This window comes from Stigmatopora argus, chromosome 5 (assembly GCF_051989625.1).
Source record: "Stigmatopora argus isolate UIUO_Sarg chromosome 5, RoL_Sarg_1.0, whole genome shotgun sequence".
NCBI lineage: Eukaryota > Metazoa > Chordata > Actinopteri > Syngnathiformes > Syngnathidae > Stigmatopora > Stigmatopora argus.
The window spans coordinates 21,968,630-21,989,845 of record NC_135391.1 but is presented as its reverse complement, the minus strand read 5'-3'; positions in this window follow the sequence as shown (position 1 = coordinate 21,989,845).

Below are 21,216 nucleotides of genomic sequence, written 5' to 3'. Positions count from 1 at the left end.
GCCATAAAAACTGAATATGTCCCCTGCAACCAAACGAACTGTCAGAGACACAAATCTACAATGAACATAGTTTAAAATGGTCCAATTCAAGTAAGTTATTCATTTGGCATCATTCGAAGTGATAGAAATTAAGTTTTAATGAAAATCATCATACTCGGCCAAAACATGCTTTTCAGCCTATGAAAAGCACATTTTGGCCATAAAAACTGAAAATGTCCCCTGCAACCAAACGAACTGTCGGAGACACAAATCTACAATGGACATAGTGTAAAATGGTCCAATTCAAGTAAGATATTCATTTGGCATCATTCGAAGTGATAGAAATCAAGTTTTAATGAAAATTATCATACTCGGCCAAAACATGGTTTTCAGCCCCTGAAAAGCACATTTTGGCCATAAAAACTGAAAATGTCCCCTGCAACCAAACGAACTGTCGGAGACAGAAATCTACAATGGACATAGTGTAAAATGGTCCAATTCAAGTAAGTTATTCATTTGGCATCATTCGAAGTGATAGAAATCAAGATTTAATGAAAATTATCATACTCGGCCAAAACATGCTTTTCAGCCCCTGAAAAGCACATTTTGGCCATAAAAACTGAATATGTCCCCTGCAACCAAACGAACTGTCAGAGACACAAATCTACAATGGACATAGTGTAAAATGGTCCAATTCAAGTAAGTTATTCATTTGGCATCATTCGAATGGATAGAAATCAAGTTTTAATGAAAATTATCATACTCGGCCAAAACATGCTTTTCAGCCCCTGAAAAGCACATTTTGGCCATAAAAACTGAAAATGTCCCCTGCAACCAAACGAACTGTCGGAGACACACATCTACAATGGACATAGTGTAAAATGGTCCAATTCAAGTAAGTTATTCATTTGGCATCATTCGAAGTGATAGAAATCAAGTTTTAATGAAGATTATCATACTCGGCCAAAACATGCTTTTCAGCCCCTGAAAAGCACATTTTGGCCATAAAAACTGAATATGTCCCCTGCAACCAAACGAACTGTCAGAGACACAAATCTTCAATGGACATTGTGTAAAATGGTCCAATTCGAGTAAGTTATTCATTTGGCATCATTCGCAGTGATAGAAATCAAGTTTTAATTAAAATTATCATACTCGGCCAAAACATGCTTTTCAGGCTCTGAAAATCACATTTTGGCCATAAAAAAGGAATATGTCCCCTGCAACCAAACGAACTGTCAGAGACACAAATCTACAATGGACATAGTGTAAAATGGTCCAATTCAAGTAAGTTATTCATTTGGCATCATTCGAATGGATAGAAATCAAGTTTTAATGAAAATTATCATACTCTGCCAAAACGTGCTTTTCAGCCCCTGAAAAGCACATTTTGGCCATAAAAACTGAATATGTCCCCTGCAACCAAACGAACTGTCAGAGACACAAATCTAAAATGGACATAGTGTTAAATGGTCCAATTCAAGTAAGTTATTCATTTGGCATCATTCGAAGTGATAGAAATCAAGTTTCAATGAAAATTATCATACTCGGCCAAAACATGCTTTTCAGGCCCTGAAAAGCACATTTTGGCCATAAAAACTGAATATGTCCCCTGCAACCAAACGAACCGTCAGAGACACAAATCTACAATGGACATAGTGTAAAATGGTCCAATTCAAGTAAGTTATTCATTTGGCATCATTCGAAGTGATAGAAATTAAGTTTTAATGAAAATCATCATACTCGGCCAAAACATGCTTTTCAGCCCCTGAAAAGCACATTTTGGCCATAAAAACTGAATATGTCCCCTGCAACCAAACGAACAGTCAGAGACACAAATCTACAATGGACATAGTGTAAAATGGTCCAATTCAAGTAAGTTATTCATTTGGCATCATTCGCAGTGATAGAAATCAAGTTTTAATGAAAATTATCATACTCGGCCAAAACATGCTTTTCAGGCTCTGAAAAGCACATTTTGGCCATAAAAACTGAATATGTCCCCTGCAACCAAACGAACTGTCAGAGACACAAATCTACAATGGACATAGTGTAAAATGGTCCAATTCAAGTAAGTTATTCATTTGGCATCATTCGAAGTGATAGAAATCAAGTTTTAATGAAAATTATCATACTCGGCCAAAACATGCTTTTCAGCCCCTGAAAAGCACATTTTGGCCATAAAAACTGAATATGTCCCCTGCAACCAAACGAACTGTCAGAGACACAAATCTACAATGGACATAGTGTAAAATGGTCCAATTCAAGTAAGTTATTCATTTGGCATCATTCGAATGGATAGAAATCAAGTTTTAATGAAAATTATCATACTCTGCCAAAACGTGCTTTTCAGCCCCTGAAAAGCACATTTTGGCCATAAAAACTGAATATGTCCCCTGCAACCAAACGAACTGTCAGAGACACAAATCTAAAATGGACATAGTGTTAAATGGTCCAATTCAAGTAAGTTATTCATTTGGCATCATTCGAAGTGATAGAAATCAAGTTTCAATGAAAATTATCATACTCGGCCAAAACATGCTTTTCAGGCCCTGAAAAGCACATTTTGGCCATAAAAACTGAATATGTCCCCTGCAACCAAACGAACCGTCAGAGACACAAATCTACAATGGACATAGTGTAAAATGGTCCAATTCAAGTAAGTTATTCATTTGGCATCATTCGAAGTGATAGAAATTAAGTTTTAATGAAAATCATCATACTCGGCCAAAACATGCTTTTCAGCCCCTGAAAAGCACATTTTGGCCATAAAAACTGAATATGTCCCCTGCAACCAAACGAACAGTCAGAGACACAAATCTACAATGGACATAGTGTAAAATGGTCCAATTCAAGTAAGTTATTCATTTGGCATCATTCGCAGTGATAGAAATCAAGTTTTAATGAAAATTATCATACTCGGCCAAAACATGCTTTTCAGGCTCTGAAAAGCACATTTTGGCCATAAAAACTGAATATGTCCCCTGCAACCAAACGAACTGTCAGAGACACAAATCTACAATGGACATAGTGTAAAATGGTCCAATTCAAGTAAGTTATTCATTTGGCATCATTCGAAGTGATAGAAATCAAGTTTTAATGAAAATTATCATACTCGGCCAAAACATGCTTTTCAGCCCCTGAAAAGCACATTTTGGCCATAAAAACTGAATATGTCCCCTGCAACCAAACGAACTGTCAGAGACACAAATCTACAATGAACATAGTGTAAAATGGTCCAATTCAAGTAAGTTATTCATTTGGCATCATTCGAAGTGATAGAAATTAAGTTTTAATGAAAATCATCATACTCGGCCAAAACATGCTTTTCAGCCTATGAAAAGCACATTTTGGCCATAAAAACTGAAAATGTCCCCTGCAACCAAACGAACTGTCGGAGACACAAATCTACAATGGACATAGTGTAAAATGGTCCAATTCAAGTAAGTTATTCATTTGGCATCATTCGAAGTGATAGAAATCAAGTTTTAATGAAAATTATCATACTCGGCCAAAACATGGTTTTCAGCCCCTGAAAAGCACATTTTGGCCATAAAAACTGAATATGTCCCCTCCAACCAAACGAACTGTCAGACACACAAATCTACAATGGACATAGTGTAAAATGGTCCAATTCAAGTAAGTTATTCATTTGGCATCATTCGAAGTGATAGAAATTAAGTTTTAATGAAAATCATCATACTCGGCCAAAACATGCTTTTCAGCCTCTGAAAAGCACATTTTGGCCATAAAAACTGAAAATGTCCCCTGCAACCAAACGAACTGTCGGAGACACAAATCTACAATGGACATAGTGTAAAATGGTCCAATTCAAGTAAGTTATTCATTTGGCATCATTCGAAGTGATAGAAATCAAGTTTTAATGAAAATTATCATACTCGGCCAAAACATGCTTTTCAGCCTCTGAAAAGCACATTTTGGCCATAAAAACTGAAAATGTCCCCTGCAACCAAACGAACTGTCGGAGACACAAATCTACAATGGACATAGTGTAAAATGGTCCAATTCAAGTAAGTTATTCATTTGGCATCATTCGAAGTGATAGAAATTAAGTTTTAATGAAAATCATCATACTCGGCCAAAACATGCTTTTCAGCCCCTGAAAAGCACATTTTGGCCATAAAAACTGAATATGTCCCCTGCAACCAAACGAACAGTCAGAGACACAAATCTACAATGGACATAGTGTAAAATGGTCCAATTCAAGTAAGTTATTCATTTGGCATCATTCGCAGTGATAGAAATCAAGTTTTAATGAAAATTATCATACTCGGCCAAAACATGCTTTTCAGCCCCTGAAGCACATTTTGGCCATAAAAACTGAATATGTCCCCTGCAACCAAACGAACTGTCAGAGACACAAATCTACAATGGACATAGTGTAAAATGGTCCAATTCAAGTAAGTTATTCATTTGGCATCATTCGAAGTGATAGAAATCAAGTTTTAATGAAAATTATCATACTCGGCCAAAACATGCTTTTCAGCCTCTGAAAATCACATTTTGGCCATAAAAAAGGAATATGTCCCCTGCAACCAAACGAACTGTCAGAGACACAAATCTACAATGGACATAGTGTAAAATGGTCCAATTCAAGTAAGTTATTCATTTGGCATCATTCGAATGGATAGAAATCAAGTTTTAATGAAAATTATCATACTCTGCCAAAACGTGCTTTTCAGCCCCTGAAAAGCACATTTTGGCCATAAAAACTGAATATGTCCCCTGCAACCAAACGAACTGTCAGAGACACAAATCTAAAATGGACATAGTGTTAAATGGTCCAATTCAAGTAAGTTATTCATTTGGCATCATTCGAAGTGATAGAAATCAAGTTTCAATGAAAATTATCATACTCGGCCAAAACATGCTTTTCAGCCCCTGAAAAGCACATTTTGGCCATAAAAACTGAATATGTCCCCTGCAACCAAACGAACCGTCAGAGACACAAATCTACAATGGACATAGTGTAAAATGGTCCAATTCAAGTAAGTTATTCATTTGGCATCATTCGAAGTGATAGAAATTAAGTTTTAATGAAAATCATCATACTCGGCCAAAACATGCTTTTCAGCCCCTGAAAAGCACATTTTGGCCATAAAAACTGAATATGTCCCCTGCAACCAAACGAACAGTCAGAGACACAAATCTACAATGGACATAGTGTAAAATGGTCCAATTCAAGTAAGTTATTCATTTGGCATCATTCGCAGTGATAGAAATCAAGTTTTAATGAAAATTATCATACTCGGCCAAAACATGCTTTTCAGGCTCTGAAAAGCACATTTTGGCCATAAAAACTGAATATGTCCCCTGCAACCAAACGAACTGTCAGAGACACAAATCTACAATGGACATAGTGTAAAATGGTCCAATTCAAGTAAGTTATTCATTTGGCATCATTCGAAGTGATAGAAATCAAGTTTTAATGAAAATTATCATACTCGGCCAAAACATGCTTTTCAGCCCCTGAAAAGCACATTTTGGCCATAAAAACTGAATATGTCCCCTGCAACCAAACGAACTGTCAGAGACACAAATCTACAATGAACATAGTGTAAAATGGTCCAATTCAAGTAAGTTATTCATTTGGCATCATTCGAAGTGATAGAAATTAAGTTTTAATGAAAATCATCATACTCGGCCAAAACATGCTTTTCAGCCTATGAAAAGCACATTTTGGCCATAAAAACTGAAAATGTCCCCTGCAACCAAACGAACTGTCGGAGACACAAATCTACAATGGACATAGTGTAAAATGGTCCAATTCAAGTAAGTTATTCATTTGGCATCATTCGAAGTGATAGAAATCAAGTTTTAATGAAAATTATCATACTCGGCCAAAACATGGTTTTCAGCCCCTGAAAAGCACATTTTGGCCATAAAAACTGAATATGTCCCCTCCAACCAAACGAACTGTCAGACACACAAATCTACAATGGACATAGTGTAAAATGGTCCAATTCAAGTAAGTTATTCATTTGGCATCATTCGAAGTGATAGAAATTAAGTTTTAATGAAAATCATCATACTCGGCCAAAACATGCTTTTCAGCCTCTGAAAAGCACATTTTGGCCATAAAAACTGAAAATGTCCCCTGCAACCAAACGAACTGTCGGAGACACAAATCTACAATGGACATAGTGTAAAATGGTCCAATTCAAGTAAGTTATTCATTTGGCATCATTCGAAGTGATAGAAATCAAGTTTTAATGAAAATTATCATACTCGGCCAAAACATGCTTTTCAGCCTCTGAAAAGCACATTTTGGCCATAAAAACTGAAAATGTCCCCTGCAACCAAACGAACTGTCGGAGACACAAATCTACAATGGACATAGTGTAAAATGGTCCAATTCAAGTAAGTTATTCATTTGGCATCATTCGAAGTGATAGAAATCAAGTTTTAATGAAAATTATCATACTCGGCCAAAACATGCTTTTCAGCCTCTGAAAAGCACATTTTGGCCATAAAAACTGAAAATGTCCCCTGCAACCAAACGAACTGTCGGAGACAGAAATCTACAATGGACATAGTGTAAAATGGTCCAATTCAAGTAAGTTATTCATTTGGCATCATTCGAAGTGATAGAAATCAAGATTTAATGAAAATTATCATACTCGGCCAAAACATGCTTTTTAGCCCCTGAAGCACATTTTGGCCATAAAAACTGAATATGTCCCCTGCAACCAAACGAACTGTCAGAGACACAAATCTACAATGGACATAGTGTAAAATGGTCCAATTCAAGTAAGTTATTCATTTGGCATCATTCGAATGGATAGAAATTAAGTTTTAATGAAAATCATCATACTCGGCCAAAACATGCTTTTCAGCCCCTGAAAAGCACATTTTGGCCATAAAAACTGAATATGTCCCCTGCAACCAAACGAACTGTCAGAGACACAAATCTACAATGGACATAGTGTAAAATGGTCCAATTCAAGTAAGTTATTCATTTGGCATCATTCGAAGTGATAGAAATTAAATTTTAATGAAAATCATCATACTCGGCCAAAACATGCTTTTCAGCCTCTGAAAAGCACATTTTGGCCATAAAAACTGAAAATGTCCCCTGCAACCAAACGAACTGTCGGAGACACAAATCTACAATGGACATAGTGTAAAATGGTCCAATTCAAGAAAGTTATTCATTTGGCATCATTCAAAGTGATAGAAATCAAGTTTTAATGAAAATTATCATACTCGGCCAAAACATGCTTTTCAGCCTCTGAAAAGCACATTTTGGCCATAAAAACTGAAAATGTCCCCTGCAACCAAACGAACTGTCGGAGACAGAAATCTACAATGGACATAGTGTAAAATGGTCCAATTCAAGTAAGTTATTCATTTGGCATCATTCGAAGTGATAGAAATCAAGTTTTAATAAAAAATTATCATACTCGGCCAAAACATGCTTTTCAGCCCCTGAAGCACATTTTGGCCATAAAAACTGAATATGTCCCCTGCAACCAAACGAACTGTCAGAGACACAAATCTACAATGGACATAGTGTAAAATGGTCCAATTCAAGTAAGTTATTCATTTGGCATCATTCGAATGGATAGAAATTAAGTTTTAATGAAAATCATCATACTCGGCCAAAACATGCTTTTCAGCCTATGAAAAGCACATTTTGGCCATAAAAACTGAAAATGTCCCCTGCAACCAAACGAACTGTCGGAGACACAAATCTACAATGGACATAGTGTAAAATGGTCCAATTCAAGTAAGTTATTCATTTGGCATCATTCGAAGTGATAGAAATCAAGTTTTAATGAAAATTATCATACTCGGCCAAAACATGCTTTTCAGCCCCTGAAAAGCACATTTTGGCCATAAAAACTGAATATGTCCCCTGCAACCAAACGAACTGTCAGAGACACAAATCTTCAATGGACATTGTGTAAAATGGTCCAATTCGAGTAAGTTATTCATTTGGCATCATTCGCAGTGATAGAAATCAAGTTTTAATTAAAATTATCATACTCGGCCAAAACATGCTTTTCAGCCTCTGAAAAGCACATTTTGGCCATAAAAACTGAAAATGTCCCCTGCAACCAAACGAACTGTCGGAGACACAAATCTACAATGGACATAGTGTAAAATGGTCCAATTCAAGTAAGTTATTCATTTGGCATCATTCGAAGTGATAGAAATCAAGTTTTAATGAAAATTATCATACTCGGCCAAAACATGCTTTTCAGCCTCTGAAAAGCACATTTTGGCCATAAAAACTGAAAATGTCCCCTGCAACCAAACGAACTGTCGGAGACACAAATCTACAATGGACATAGTGTAAAATGGTCCAATTCAAGTAAGTTATTCATTTGGCATCATTCGAAGTGATAGAAATTAAGTTTTAATGAAAATCATCATACTCGGCCAAAACATGCTTTTCAGCCCCTGAAAAGCACATTTTGGCCATAAAAACTGAATATGTCCCCTGCAACCAAACGAACAGTCAGAGACACAAATCTACAATGGACATAGTGTAAAATGGTCCAATTCAAGTAAGTTATTCATTTGGCATCATTCGCAGTGATAGAAATCAAGTTTTAATGAAAATTATCATACTCGGCCAAAACATGCTTTTCAGCCCCTGAAGCACATTTTGGCCATAAAAACTGAATATGTCCCCTGCAACCAAACGAACTGTCAGAGACACAAATCTACAATGGACATAGTGTAAAATGGTCCAATTCAAGTAAGTTATTCATTTGGCATCATTCGAAGTGATAGAAATCAAGTTTTAATGAAAATTATCATACTCGGCCAAAACATGCTTTTCAGCCTCTGAAAAGCACATTTTGGCCATAAAAACTGAAAATGTCCCCTGCAACCAAACGAACTGTCGGAGACAGAAATCTACAATTGACATAGTGTAAAATGGTCCAATTCAAGTAAGTTATTCATTTGGCATCATTCGAAGTGATAGAAATCAAGTTTTAATGAAAATTATCATACTCGGCCAAAACATGCTTTTCAGCCCCTGAAGCACATGTTGGCCATAAAAACTGAATATGTCCCCTGCAACCAAACGAACTGTCAGAGACACAAATCTACAATGGACATAGTGTAAAATGGTCCAATTGAAGTAAGTTATTCATTTGGCATCATTCGAATGGATAGAAATCAAGTTTTAATGAAAATTATCATACTCGGCCAAAACATGGTTTTCAGCCCCTGAAAAGCACATTTTGGCCATAAAAACTGAATATGTCCCCTGCAACCAAACGAACTGTCAGAGACACAAATCTACAATGAACATAGTTTAAAATGGTCCAATTCAAGTAAGTTATTCATTTGGCATCATTCGAAGTGATAGAAATTAAGTTTTAATGAAAATCATCATACTCGGCCAAAACATGCTTTTCAGCCTATGAAAAGCACATTTTGGCCATAAAAACTGAAAATGTCCCCTGCAACCAAACGAACTGTCGGAGACACAAATCTACAATGGACATAGTGTAAAATGGTCCAATTCAAGTAAGTTATTCATTTGGCATCATTCGAAGTGATAGAAATCAAGTTTTAATGAAAATTATCATACTCGGCCAAAACATGGTTTTCAGCCCCTGAAAAGCACATTTTGGCCATAAAAACTGAAAATGTCCCCTGCAACCAAACGAACTGTCGGAGACAGAAATCTACAATGGACATAGTGTAAAATGGTCCAATTCAAGTAAGTTATTCATTTGGCATCATTCGAAGTGATAGAAATCAAGATTTAATGAAAATTATCATACTCGGCCAAAACATGCTTTTCAGCCCCTGAAAAGCACATTTTGGCCATAAAAACTGAATATGTCCCCTGCAACCAAACGAACTGTCAGAGACACAAATCTACAATGGACATAGTGTAAAATGGTCCAATTCAAGTAAGTTATTCATTTGGCATCATTCGAATGGATAGAAATCAAGTTTTAATGAAAATTATCATACTCGGCCAAAACATGCTTTTCAGCCCCTGAAAAGCACATTTTGGCCATAAAAACTGAAAATGTCCCCTGCAACCAAACGAACTGTCGGAGACACAAATCTACAATGGACATAGTGTAAAATGGTCCAATTCAAGTAAGTTATTCATTTGGCATCATTCGAAGTGATAGAAATCAAGTTTTAATGAAGATTATCATACTCGGCCAAAACATGCTTTTCAGCCCCTGAAAAGCACATTTTGGCCATAAAAACTGAATATGTCCCCTGCAACCAAACGAACTGTCAGAGACACAAATCTTCAATGGACATTGTGTAAAATGGTCCAATTCGAGTAAGTTATTCATTTGGCATCATTCGCAGTGATAGAAATCAAGTTTTAATTAAAATTATCATACTCGGCCAAAACATGCTTTTCAGGCTCTGAAAATCACATTTTGGCCATAAAAAAGGAATATGTCCCCTGCAACCAAACGAACTGTCAGAGACACAAATCTACAATGGACATAGTGTAAAATGGTCCAATTCAAGTAAGTTATTCATTTGGCATCATTCGAATGGATAGAAATCAAGTTTTAATGAAAATTATCATACTCTGCCAAAACGTGCTTTTCAGCCCCTGAAAAGCACATTTTGGCCATAAAAACTGAATATGTCCCCTGCAACCAAACGAACTGTCAGAGACACAAATCTAAAATGGACATAGTGTTAAATGGTCCAATTCAAGTAAGTTATTCATTTGGCATCATTCGAAGTGATAGAAATCAAGTTTCAATGAAAATTATCATACTCGGCCAAAACATGCTTTTCAGCCCCTGAAAAGCACATTTTGGCCATAAAAACTGAATATGTCCCCTGCAACCAAACGAACCGTCAGAGACACAAATCTACAATGGACATAGTGTAAAATGGTCCAATTCAAGAAAGTTATTCATTTGGCATCATTCGAAGTGATAGAAATTAAGTTTTAATGAAAATCATCATACTCGGCCAAAACATGCTTTTCAGCCCCTGAAAAGCACATTTTGGCCATAAAAACTGAATATGTCCCCTGCAACCAAACGAACAGTCAGAGACACAAATCTACAATGGACATAGTGTAAAATGGTCCAATTCAAGTAAGTTATTCATTTGGCATCATTCGCAGTGATAGAAATCAAGTTTTAATGAAAATTATCATACTCGGCCAAAACATGCTTTTCAGCCCCTGAAGCACATTTTGGCCATAAAAACTGAATATGTCCCCTGCAACCAAACGAACTGTCAGAGACACAAATCTACAATGGACATAGTGTAAAATGGTCCAATTCAAGTAAGTTATTCATTTGGCATCATTCGAAGTGATAGAAATCAAGTTTTAATGAAAATTATCATACTCGGCCAAAACATGCTTTTCAGCCTCTGAAAAGCACATTTTGGCCATAAAAACTGAAAATGTCCCCTGCAACCAAACGAACTGTCGGAGACAGAAATCTACAATTGACATAGTGTAAAATGGTCCAATTCAAGTAAGTTATTCATTTGGCATCATTCGAAGTGATAGAAATCAAGTTTTAATGAAAATTATCATACTCGGCCAAAACATGCTTTTCAGCCCCTGAAGCACATGTTGGCCATAAAAACTGAATATGTCCCCTGCAACCAAACGAACTGTCAGAGACACAAATCTACAATGGACATAGTGTAAAATGGTCCAATTGAAGTAAGTTATTCATTTGGCATCATTCGAATGGATAGAAATCAAGTTTTAATGAAAATTATCATACTCGGCCAAAACATGGTTTTCAGCCCCTGAAAAGCACATTTTGGCCATAAAAACTGAATATGTCCCCTGCAACCAAACGAACTGTCAGAGACACAAATCTACAATGAACATAGTTTAAAATGGTCCAATTCAAGTAAGTTATTCATTTGGCATCATTCGAAGTGATAGAAATTAAGTTTTAATGAAAATCATCATACTCGGCCAAAACATGCTTTTCAGCCTATGAAAAGCACATTTTGGCCATAAAAACTGAAAATGTCCCCTGCAACCAAACGAACTGTCGGAGACACAAATCTACAATGGACATAGTGTAAAATGGTCCAATTCAAGTAAGATATTCATTTGGCATCATTCGAAGTGATAGAAATCAAGTTTTAATGAAAATTATCATACTCGGCCAAAACATGGTTTTCAGCCCCTGAAAAGCACATTTTGGCCATAAAAACTGAAAATGTCCCCTGCAACCAAACGAACTGTCGGAGACAGAAATCTACAATGGACATAGTGTAAAATGGTCCAATTCAAGTAAGTTATTCATTTGGCATCATTCGAAGTGATAGAAATCAAGATTTAATGAAAATTATCATACTCGGCCAAAACATGCTTTTCAGCCCCTGAAAAGCACATTTTGGCCATAAAAACTGAATATGTCCCCTGCAACCAAACGAACTGTCAGAGACACAAATCTACAATGGACATAGTGTAAAATGGTCCAATTCAAGTAAGTTATTCATTTGGCATCATTCGAATGGATAGAAATCAAGTTTTAATGAAAATTATCATACTCGGCCAAAACATGCTTTTCAGCCCCTGAAAAGCACATTTTGGCCATAAAAACTGAAAATGTCCCCTGCAACCAAACGAACTGTCGGAGACACAAATCTACAATGGACATAGTGTAAAATGGTCCAATTCAAGTAAGTTATTCATTTGGCATCATTCGAAGTGATAGAAATCAAGTTTTAATGAAGATTATCATACTCGGCCAAAACATGCTTTTCAGCCCCTGAAAAGCACATTTTGGCCATAAAAACTGAATATGTCCCCTGCAACCAAACGAACTGTCAGAGACACAAATCTTCAATGGACATTGTGTAAAATGGTCCAATTCGAGTAAGTTATTCATTTGGCATCATTCGCAGTGATAGAAATCAAGTTTTAATTAAAATTATCATACTCGGCCAAAACATGCTTTTCAGGCTCTGAAAATCACATTTTGGCCATAAAAAAGGAATATGTCCCCTGCAACCAAACGAACTGTCAGAGACACAAATCTACAATGGACATAGTGTAAAATGGTCCAATTCAAGTAAGTTATTCATTTGGCATCATTCGAATGGATAGAAATCAAGTTTTAATGAAAATTATCATACTCTGCCAAAACGTGCTTTTCAGCCCCTGAAAAGCACATTTTGGCCATAAAAACTGAATATGTCCCCTGCAACCAAACGAACTGTCAGAGACACAAATCTAAAATGGACATAGTGTTAAATGGTCCAATTCAAGTAAGTTATTCATTTGGCATCATTCGAAGTGATAGAAATCAAGTTTCAATGAAAATTATCATACTCGGCCAAAACATGCTTTTCAGCCCCTGAAAAGCACATTTTGGCCATAAAAACTGAATATGTCCCCTGCAACCAAACGAACCGTCAGAGACACAAATCTACAATGGACATAGTGTAAAATGGTCCAATTCAAGTAAGTTATTCATTTGGCATCATTCGAAGTGATAGAAATTAAGTTTTAATGAAAATCATCATACTCGGCCAAAACATGCTTTTCAGCCCCTGAAAAGCACATTTTGGCCATAAAAACTGAATATGTCCCCTGCAACCAAACGAACAGTCAGAGACACAAATCTACAATGGACATAGTGTAAAATGGTCCAATTCAAGTAAGTTATTCATTTGGCATCATTCGCAGTGATAGAAATCAAGTTTTAATGAAAATTATCATACTCGGCCAAAACATGCTTTTCAGGCTCTGAAAAGCACATTTTGGCCATAAAAACTGAATATGTCCCCTGCAACCAAACGAACTGTCAGAGACACAAATCTACAATGGACATAGTGTAAAATGGTCCAATTCAAGTAAGTTATTCATTTGGCATCATTCGAAGTGATAGAAATCAAGTTTTAATGAAAATTATCATACTCGGCCAAAACATGCTTTTCAGCCCCTGAAAAGCACATTTTGGCCATAAAAACTGAATATGTCCCCTGCAACCAAACGAACTGTCAGAGACACAAATCTACAATGAACATAGTGTAAAATGGTCCAATTCAAGTAAGTTATTCATTTGGCATCATTCGAAGTGATAGAAATTAAGTTTTAATGAAAATCATCATACTCGGCCAAAACATGCTTTTCAGCCTATGAAAAGCACATTTTGGCCATAAAAACTGAAAATGTCCCCTGCAACCAAACGAACTGTCGGAGACACAAATCTACAATGGACATAGTGTAAAATGGTCCAATTCAAGTAAGTTATTCATTTGGCATCATTCGAAGTGATAGAAATCAAGTTTTAATGAAAATTATCATACTCGGCCAAAACATGGTTTTCAGCCCCTGAAAAGCACATTTTGGCCATAAAAACTGAATATGTCCCCTCCAACCAAACGAACTGTCAGACACACAAATCTACAATGGACATAGTGTAAAATGGTCCAATTCAAGTAAGTTATTCATTTGGCATCATTCGAAGTGATAGAAATTAAGTTTTAATGAAAATCATCATACTCGGCCAAAACATGCTTTTCAGCCTCTGAAAAGCACATTTTGGCCATAAAAACTGAAAATGTCCCCTGCAACCAAACGAACTGTCGGAGACACAAATCTACAATGGACATAGTGTAAAATGGTCCAATTCAAGTAAGTTATTCATTTGGCATCATTCGAAGTGATAGAAATCAAGTTTTAATGAAAATTATCATACTCGGCCAAAACATGCTTTTCAGCCTCTGAAAAGCACATTTTGGCCATAAAAACTGAAAATGTCCCCTGCAACCAAACGAACTGTCGGAGACACAAATCTACAATGGACATAGTGTAAAATGGTCCAATTCAAGTAAGTTATTCATTTGGCATCATTCGAAGTGATAGAAATTAAGTTTTAATGAAAATCATCATACTCGGCCAAAACATGCTTTTCAGCCCCTGAAAAGCACATTTTGGCCATAAAAACTGAATATGTCCCCTGCAACCAAACGAACAGTCAGAGACACAAATCTACAATGGACATAGTGTAAAATGGTCCAATTCAAGTAAGTTATTCATTTGGCATCATTCGAAGTGATAGAAATCAAGTTTTAATGAAAATTATCATACTCGGCCAAAACATGCTTTTCAGCCCCTGAAGCACATGTTGGCCATAAAAACTGAATATGTCCCCTGCAACCAAACGAACTGTCAGAGACACAAATCTACAATGGACATAGTGTAAAATGGTCCAATTGAAGTAAGTTATTCATTTGGCATCATTCGAATGGATAGAAATCAAGTTTTAATGAAAATTATCATACTCGGCCAAAACATGGTTTTCAGCCCCTGAAAAGCACATTTTGGCCATAAAAACTGAATATGTCCCCTGCAACCAAACGAACTGTCAGAGACACAAATCTACAATGAACATAGTTTAAAATGGTCCAATTCAAGTAAGTTATTCATTTGGCATCATTCGAAGTGATAGAAATTAAGTTTTAATGAAAATCATCATACTCGGCCAAAACATGCTTTTCAGCCTATGAAAAGCACATTTTGGCCATAAAAACTGAAAATGTCCCCTGCAACCAAACGAACTGTCGGAGACACAAATCTACAATGGACATAGTGTAAAATGGTCCAATTCAAGTAAGTTATTCATTTGGCATCATTCGAAGTGATAGAAATCAAGTTTTAATGAAAATTATCATACTCGGCCAAAACATGGTTTTCAGCCCCTGAAAAGCACATTTTGGCCATAAAAACTGAAAATGTCCCCTGCAACCAAACGAACTGTCGGAGACAGAAATCTACAATGGACATAGTGTAAAATGGTCCAATTCAAGTAAGTTATTCATTTGGCATCATTCGAAGTGATAGAAATCAAGATTTAATGAAAATTATCATACTCGGCCAAAACATGCTTTTCAGCCCCTGAAAAGCACATTTTGGCCATAAAAACTGAATATGTCCCCTGCAACCAAACGAACTGTCAGAGACACAAATCTACAATGGACATAGTGTAAAATGGTCCAATTCAAGTAAGTTATTCATTTGGCATCATTCGAATGGATAGAAATCAAGTTTTAATGAAAATTATCATACTCGGCCAAAACATGCTTTTCAGCCCCTGAAAAGCACATTTTGGCCATAAAAACTGAATATGTCCCCTGCAACCAAACGAACTGTCAGAGACACAAATCTTCAATGGACATTGTGTAAAATGGTCCAATTCGAGTAAGTTATTCATTTGGCATCATTCGCAGTGATAGAAATCAAGTTTTAATTAAAATTATCATACTCGGCCAAAACATGCTTTTCAGGCTCTGAAAATCACATTTTGGCCATAAAAAAGGAATATGTCCCCTGCAACCAAACGAACTGTCAGAGACACAAATCTACAATGGACATAGTGTAAAATGGTCCAATTCAAGTAAGTTATTCATTTGGCATCATTCGAATGGATAGAAATCAAGTTTTAATGAAAATTATCATACTCTGCCAAAACGTGCTTTTCAGCCCCTGAAAAGCACATTTTGGCCATAAAAACTGAATATGTCCCCTGCAACCAAACGAACTGTCAGAGACACAAATCTAAAATGGACATAGTGTTAAATGGTCCAATTCAAGTAAGTTATTCATTTGGCATCATTCGAAGTGATAGAAATCAAGTTTCAATGAAAATTATCATACTCGGCCAAAACATGCTTTTCAGCCCCTGAAAAGCACATTTTGGCCATAAAAACTGAATATGTCCCCTGCAACCAAACGAACCGTCAGAGACACAAATCTACAATGGACATAGTGTAAAATGGTCCAATTCAAGTAAGTTATTCATTTGGCATCATTCGAAGTGATAGAAATTAAGTTTTAATGAAAATCATCATACTCGGCCAAAACATGCTTTTCAGCCCCTGAAAAGCACATTTTGGCCATAAAAACTGAATATGTCCCCTGCAACCAAACGAACAGTCAGAGACACAAATCTACAATGGACATAGTGTAAAATGGTCCAATTCAAGTAAGTTATTCATTTGGCATCATTCGCAGTGATAGAAATCAAGTTTTAATGAAAATTATCATACTCGGCCAAAACATGCTTTTCAGGCTCTGAAAAGCACATTTTGGCCATAAAAACTGAATATGTCCCCTGCAACCAAACGAACTGTCAGAGACACAAATCTACAATGGACATAGTGTAAAATGGTCCAATTCAAGTAAGTTATTCATTTGGCATCATTCGAAGTGATAGAAATTAAGTTTTAATGAAAATCATCATACTCGGCCAAAACATGCTTTTCAGCCTATGAAAAGCACATTTTGGCCATAAAAACTGAAAATGTCCCCTGCAACCAAACGAACTGTCGGAGACACAAATCTACAATGGACATAGTGTAAAATGGTCCAATTCAAGTAAGTTATTCATTTGGCATCATTCGAAGTGATAGAAATCAAGTTTTAATGAAAATTATCATACTCGGCCAAAACATGGTTTTCAGCCCCTGAAAAGCACATTTTGGCCATAAAAACTGAATATGTCCCCTCCAACCAAACGAACTGTCAGACACACAAATCTACAATGGACATAGTGTAAAATGGTCCAATTCAAGTAAGTTATTCATTTGGCATCATTCGAAGTGATAGAAATTAAGTTTTAATGAAAATCATCATACTCGGCCAAAACATGCTTTTCAGCCTCTGAAAAGCACATTTTGGCCATAAAAACTGAAAATGTCCCCTGCAACCAAACGAACTGTCGGAGACACAAATCTACAATGGACATAGTGTAAAATGGTCCAATTCAAGTAAGTTATTCATTTGGCATCATTCGAAGTGATAGAAATCAAGTTTTAATGAAAATTATCATACTCGGCCAAAACATGCTTTTCAGCCTCTGAAAAGCACATTTTGGCCATAAAAACTGAAAATGTCCCCTGCAACCAAACGAACTGTCGGAGACACAAATCTACAATGGACATAGTGTAAAATGGTCCAATTCAAGTAAGTTATTCATTTGGCATCATTCGAAGTGATAGAAATCAAGTTTTAATGAAAATTATCATACTCGGCCAAAACATGCTTTTCAGCCTCTGAAAAGCACATTTTGGCCATAAAAACTGAAAATGTCCCCTGCAACCAAACGAACTGTCGGAGACAGAAATCTACAATGGACATAGTGTAAAATGGTCCAATTCAAGTAAGTTATTCATTTGGCATCATTCGAAGTGATAGAAATCAAGATTTAATGAAAATTATCATACTCGGCCAAAACATGCTTTTCAGCCCCTGAAAAGCACATTTTGGCCATAAAAACTGAATATGTCCCCTGCAACCAAACGAACTGTCAGAGACACAAATCTTCAATGGACATTGTGTAAAATGGTCCAATTCGAGTAAGTTATTCATTTGGCATCATTCGCAGTGATAGAAATCAAGTTTTAATTAAAATTATCATACTCGGCCAAAACATGCTTTTCAGGCTCTGAAAAGCACATTTTGGCCATAAAAAAGGAATATGCCCCCTGCAACCAAACGAACTGTCAGAGACACAAATCTACAATGGACATAGTGTAAAATGGTCCAATTCAAGTAAGTTATTCATTTGGCATCATTCGAAGTGATAGAAATCAAGATTTAATGAAAATTATCATACTCGGCCAAAACATGCTTTTCAGCCCCTGAAGCACATTTTGGCCATAAAAACTGAATATGTCCCCTGCAACCAAACGAACTGTCAGAGACACAAATCTACAATGGACATAGTGTAAAATGGTCCAATTCAAGTAAGTTATTCATTTGGCATCATTCGAATGGATAGAAATTAAGTTTTAATGAAAATCATCATACTCGGCCAAAACATGCTTTTCAGCCCCTGAAAAGCACATTTTGGCCATAAAAACTGAATATGTCCCCTGCAACCAAACGAACTGTCAGAGACACAAATCTACAATTGACATAGTGTAAAATGGTCCAATTCAAGTAAGTTATTCATTTGGCATCATTCGAAGTGATAGAAATCAAGTTTTAATGAAAATTATCATACTCGGCCAAAACATGCTTTTCAGCCTCTGAAAAGCACATTTTGGCCATAAAAACTGAAAATGTCCCCTGCAACCAAACGAACTGTCGGAGACAGAAATCTACAATTGACATAGTGTAAAATGGTCCAATTCAAGTAAGTTATTCATTTGGCATCATTCGAAGTGATAGAAATCAAGTTTTAATGAAAATTATCATACTCGGCCAAAACATGCTTTTCAGCCCCTGAAGCACATTTTGGCCATAAAAACTGAATATGTCCCCTGCAACCAAACGAACTGTCAGAGACACAAATCTACAATGGACATAGTGTAAAATGGTCCAATTCAAGTAAGTTATTCATTTGGCATCATTCGAATGGATAGAAATTAAGTTTTAATGAAAATCATCATACTCGGCCAAAACATGCTTTTCAGCCTATGAAAAGCACATTTTGGCCATAAAAACTGAAAATGTCCCCTGCAACCAAACGAACTGTCGGAGACACAAATCTACAATGGACATAGTGTAAAATGGTCCAATTCAAGTAAGTTATTCATTTGGCATCATTCGAAGTGATAGAAATCAAGTTTTAATGAAAATTATCATACTCGGCCAAAACATGCTTTTCAGCCCCTGAAAAGCACATTTTGGCCATAAAAACTGAATTGTCCCCTGCAACCAAACGAACTGTCAGAGACACAAATCTACAATGGACATAGTGTAAAATGGTCCAATTCAAGTAAGTAATTCATTTGGCATCATTCGAATGGATAGAAATCAAGTTTTAATGAAAATTATCATACTCGGCCAAAACATGCTTTTCAGCCCCTGAAAAGCACATTTTGGCCATAAAAACTGAATATGTCCCCTGCAACCAAACGAACTGTCAGAGACACAAATCTACAATGGACATAGTGTAAAATGGTCCAATTCAAGTAAGTTATTCATTTGGCATCATTCGAAGTGATAGAAATTAAATTTTAATGAAAATCATCATACTCGGCCAAAACATGCTTTTCAGCCTCTGAAAAGCACATTTTGGCCATAAAAACTGAAAATGTCCCCTGCAACCAAACGAACTGTCGGAGACAGAAATCTACAATGGACATAGTGTAAAATGGTCCAATTCAAGTAAGTTATTCATTTGGCATCATTCAAAGTGATAGAAATCAAGTTTTAATGAAAATTATCATACTCGGCCAAAACATGCTTTTCAGCCTCTGAAAGCACATTTTGGCCATAAAAACTGAAAATGTCCCCTGCAACCAAACGAACTGTCGGAGACAGAAATCTACAATGGACATAGTGTAAAATGGTCCAATTCAAGTAAGTTATTCATTTGGCATCATTCGAAGTGATAGAAATCAAGTTTTAATAAAAAATTATCATACTCGGCCAAAACATGCTTTTCAGCCCCTGAAAAGCACATTTTGGCCATAAAAACTGAATTTGTCCCCTGCAACCAAACGAACTGTCAGAGACACAAATCTACAATGGACATAGTGTAAAATGGTCCAATTCAAGTAATTTATTCATTTGGCATCATTCGAATGGATAGAAATCAAGTTTTAATGAAAATTATCATACTCGGCCAAAACGTGCTTTTCAGCCCCTGAAAAGCACATTTTGGCCATAAAAACTGAAAATGTCCCCTGCAACCAAACGAACTGTCGGAGACAGAAATCTACAATGGACATAGTGTAAAATGGTCCAATTCAAGTAAGTTATTCATTTGGCATCATTCGAAGTGATAGAAATCAAGTTTTAATGAAAATTATCATACTCGGCCAAAAAATGCTTTTCAGCCCCTGAAAAGCACATTTTGGCCATAAAAACTGAATATGTCCCCTGCAACCAAACGAACTGTCAGAGACACAAATCTACAATGGACATAGTGTAAAATGGTCCAATTCAAGTAAGTTATTCATTTGGCATCATTCGAAGTGATAGAAATCAAGTTTTAATGAAAATTATCATACTCGGCCAAAACATGCTTTTCAGCCTCTGAAAAGCACATTTTGGCCATAAAAACTGAAAATGTCCCCTGCAACCAAACGAACTGTCGGAGACAGAAATCTACAATTGACATAGTGTAAAATGGTCCAATTCAAGTAAGTTATTCATTTGGCATCATTCGAAGTGATAGAAATCAAGTTTTAATGAAAATTATCATACTCTGCCAAAACATGCTTTTCAGCCCCTGAAAAGCACATTTTGGCCATAAAAACTGAATATGTCCCCTGCAACCAAACGAACTGTCAGATACACAAATCTACAATGGACAT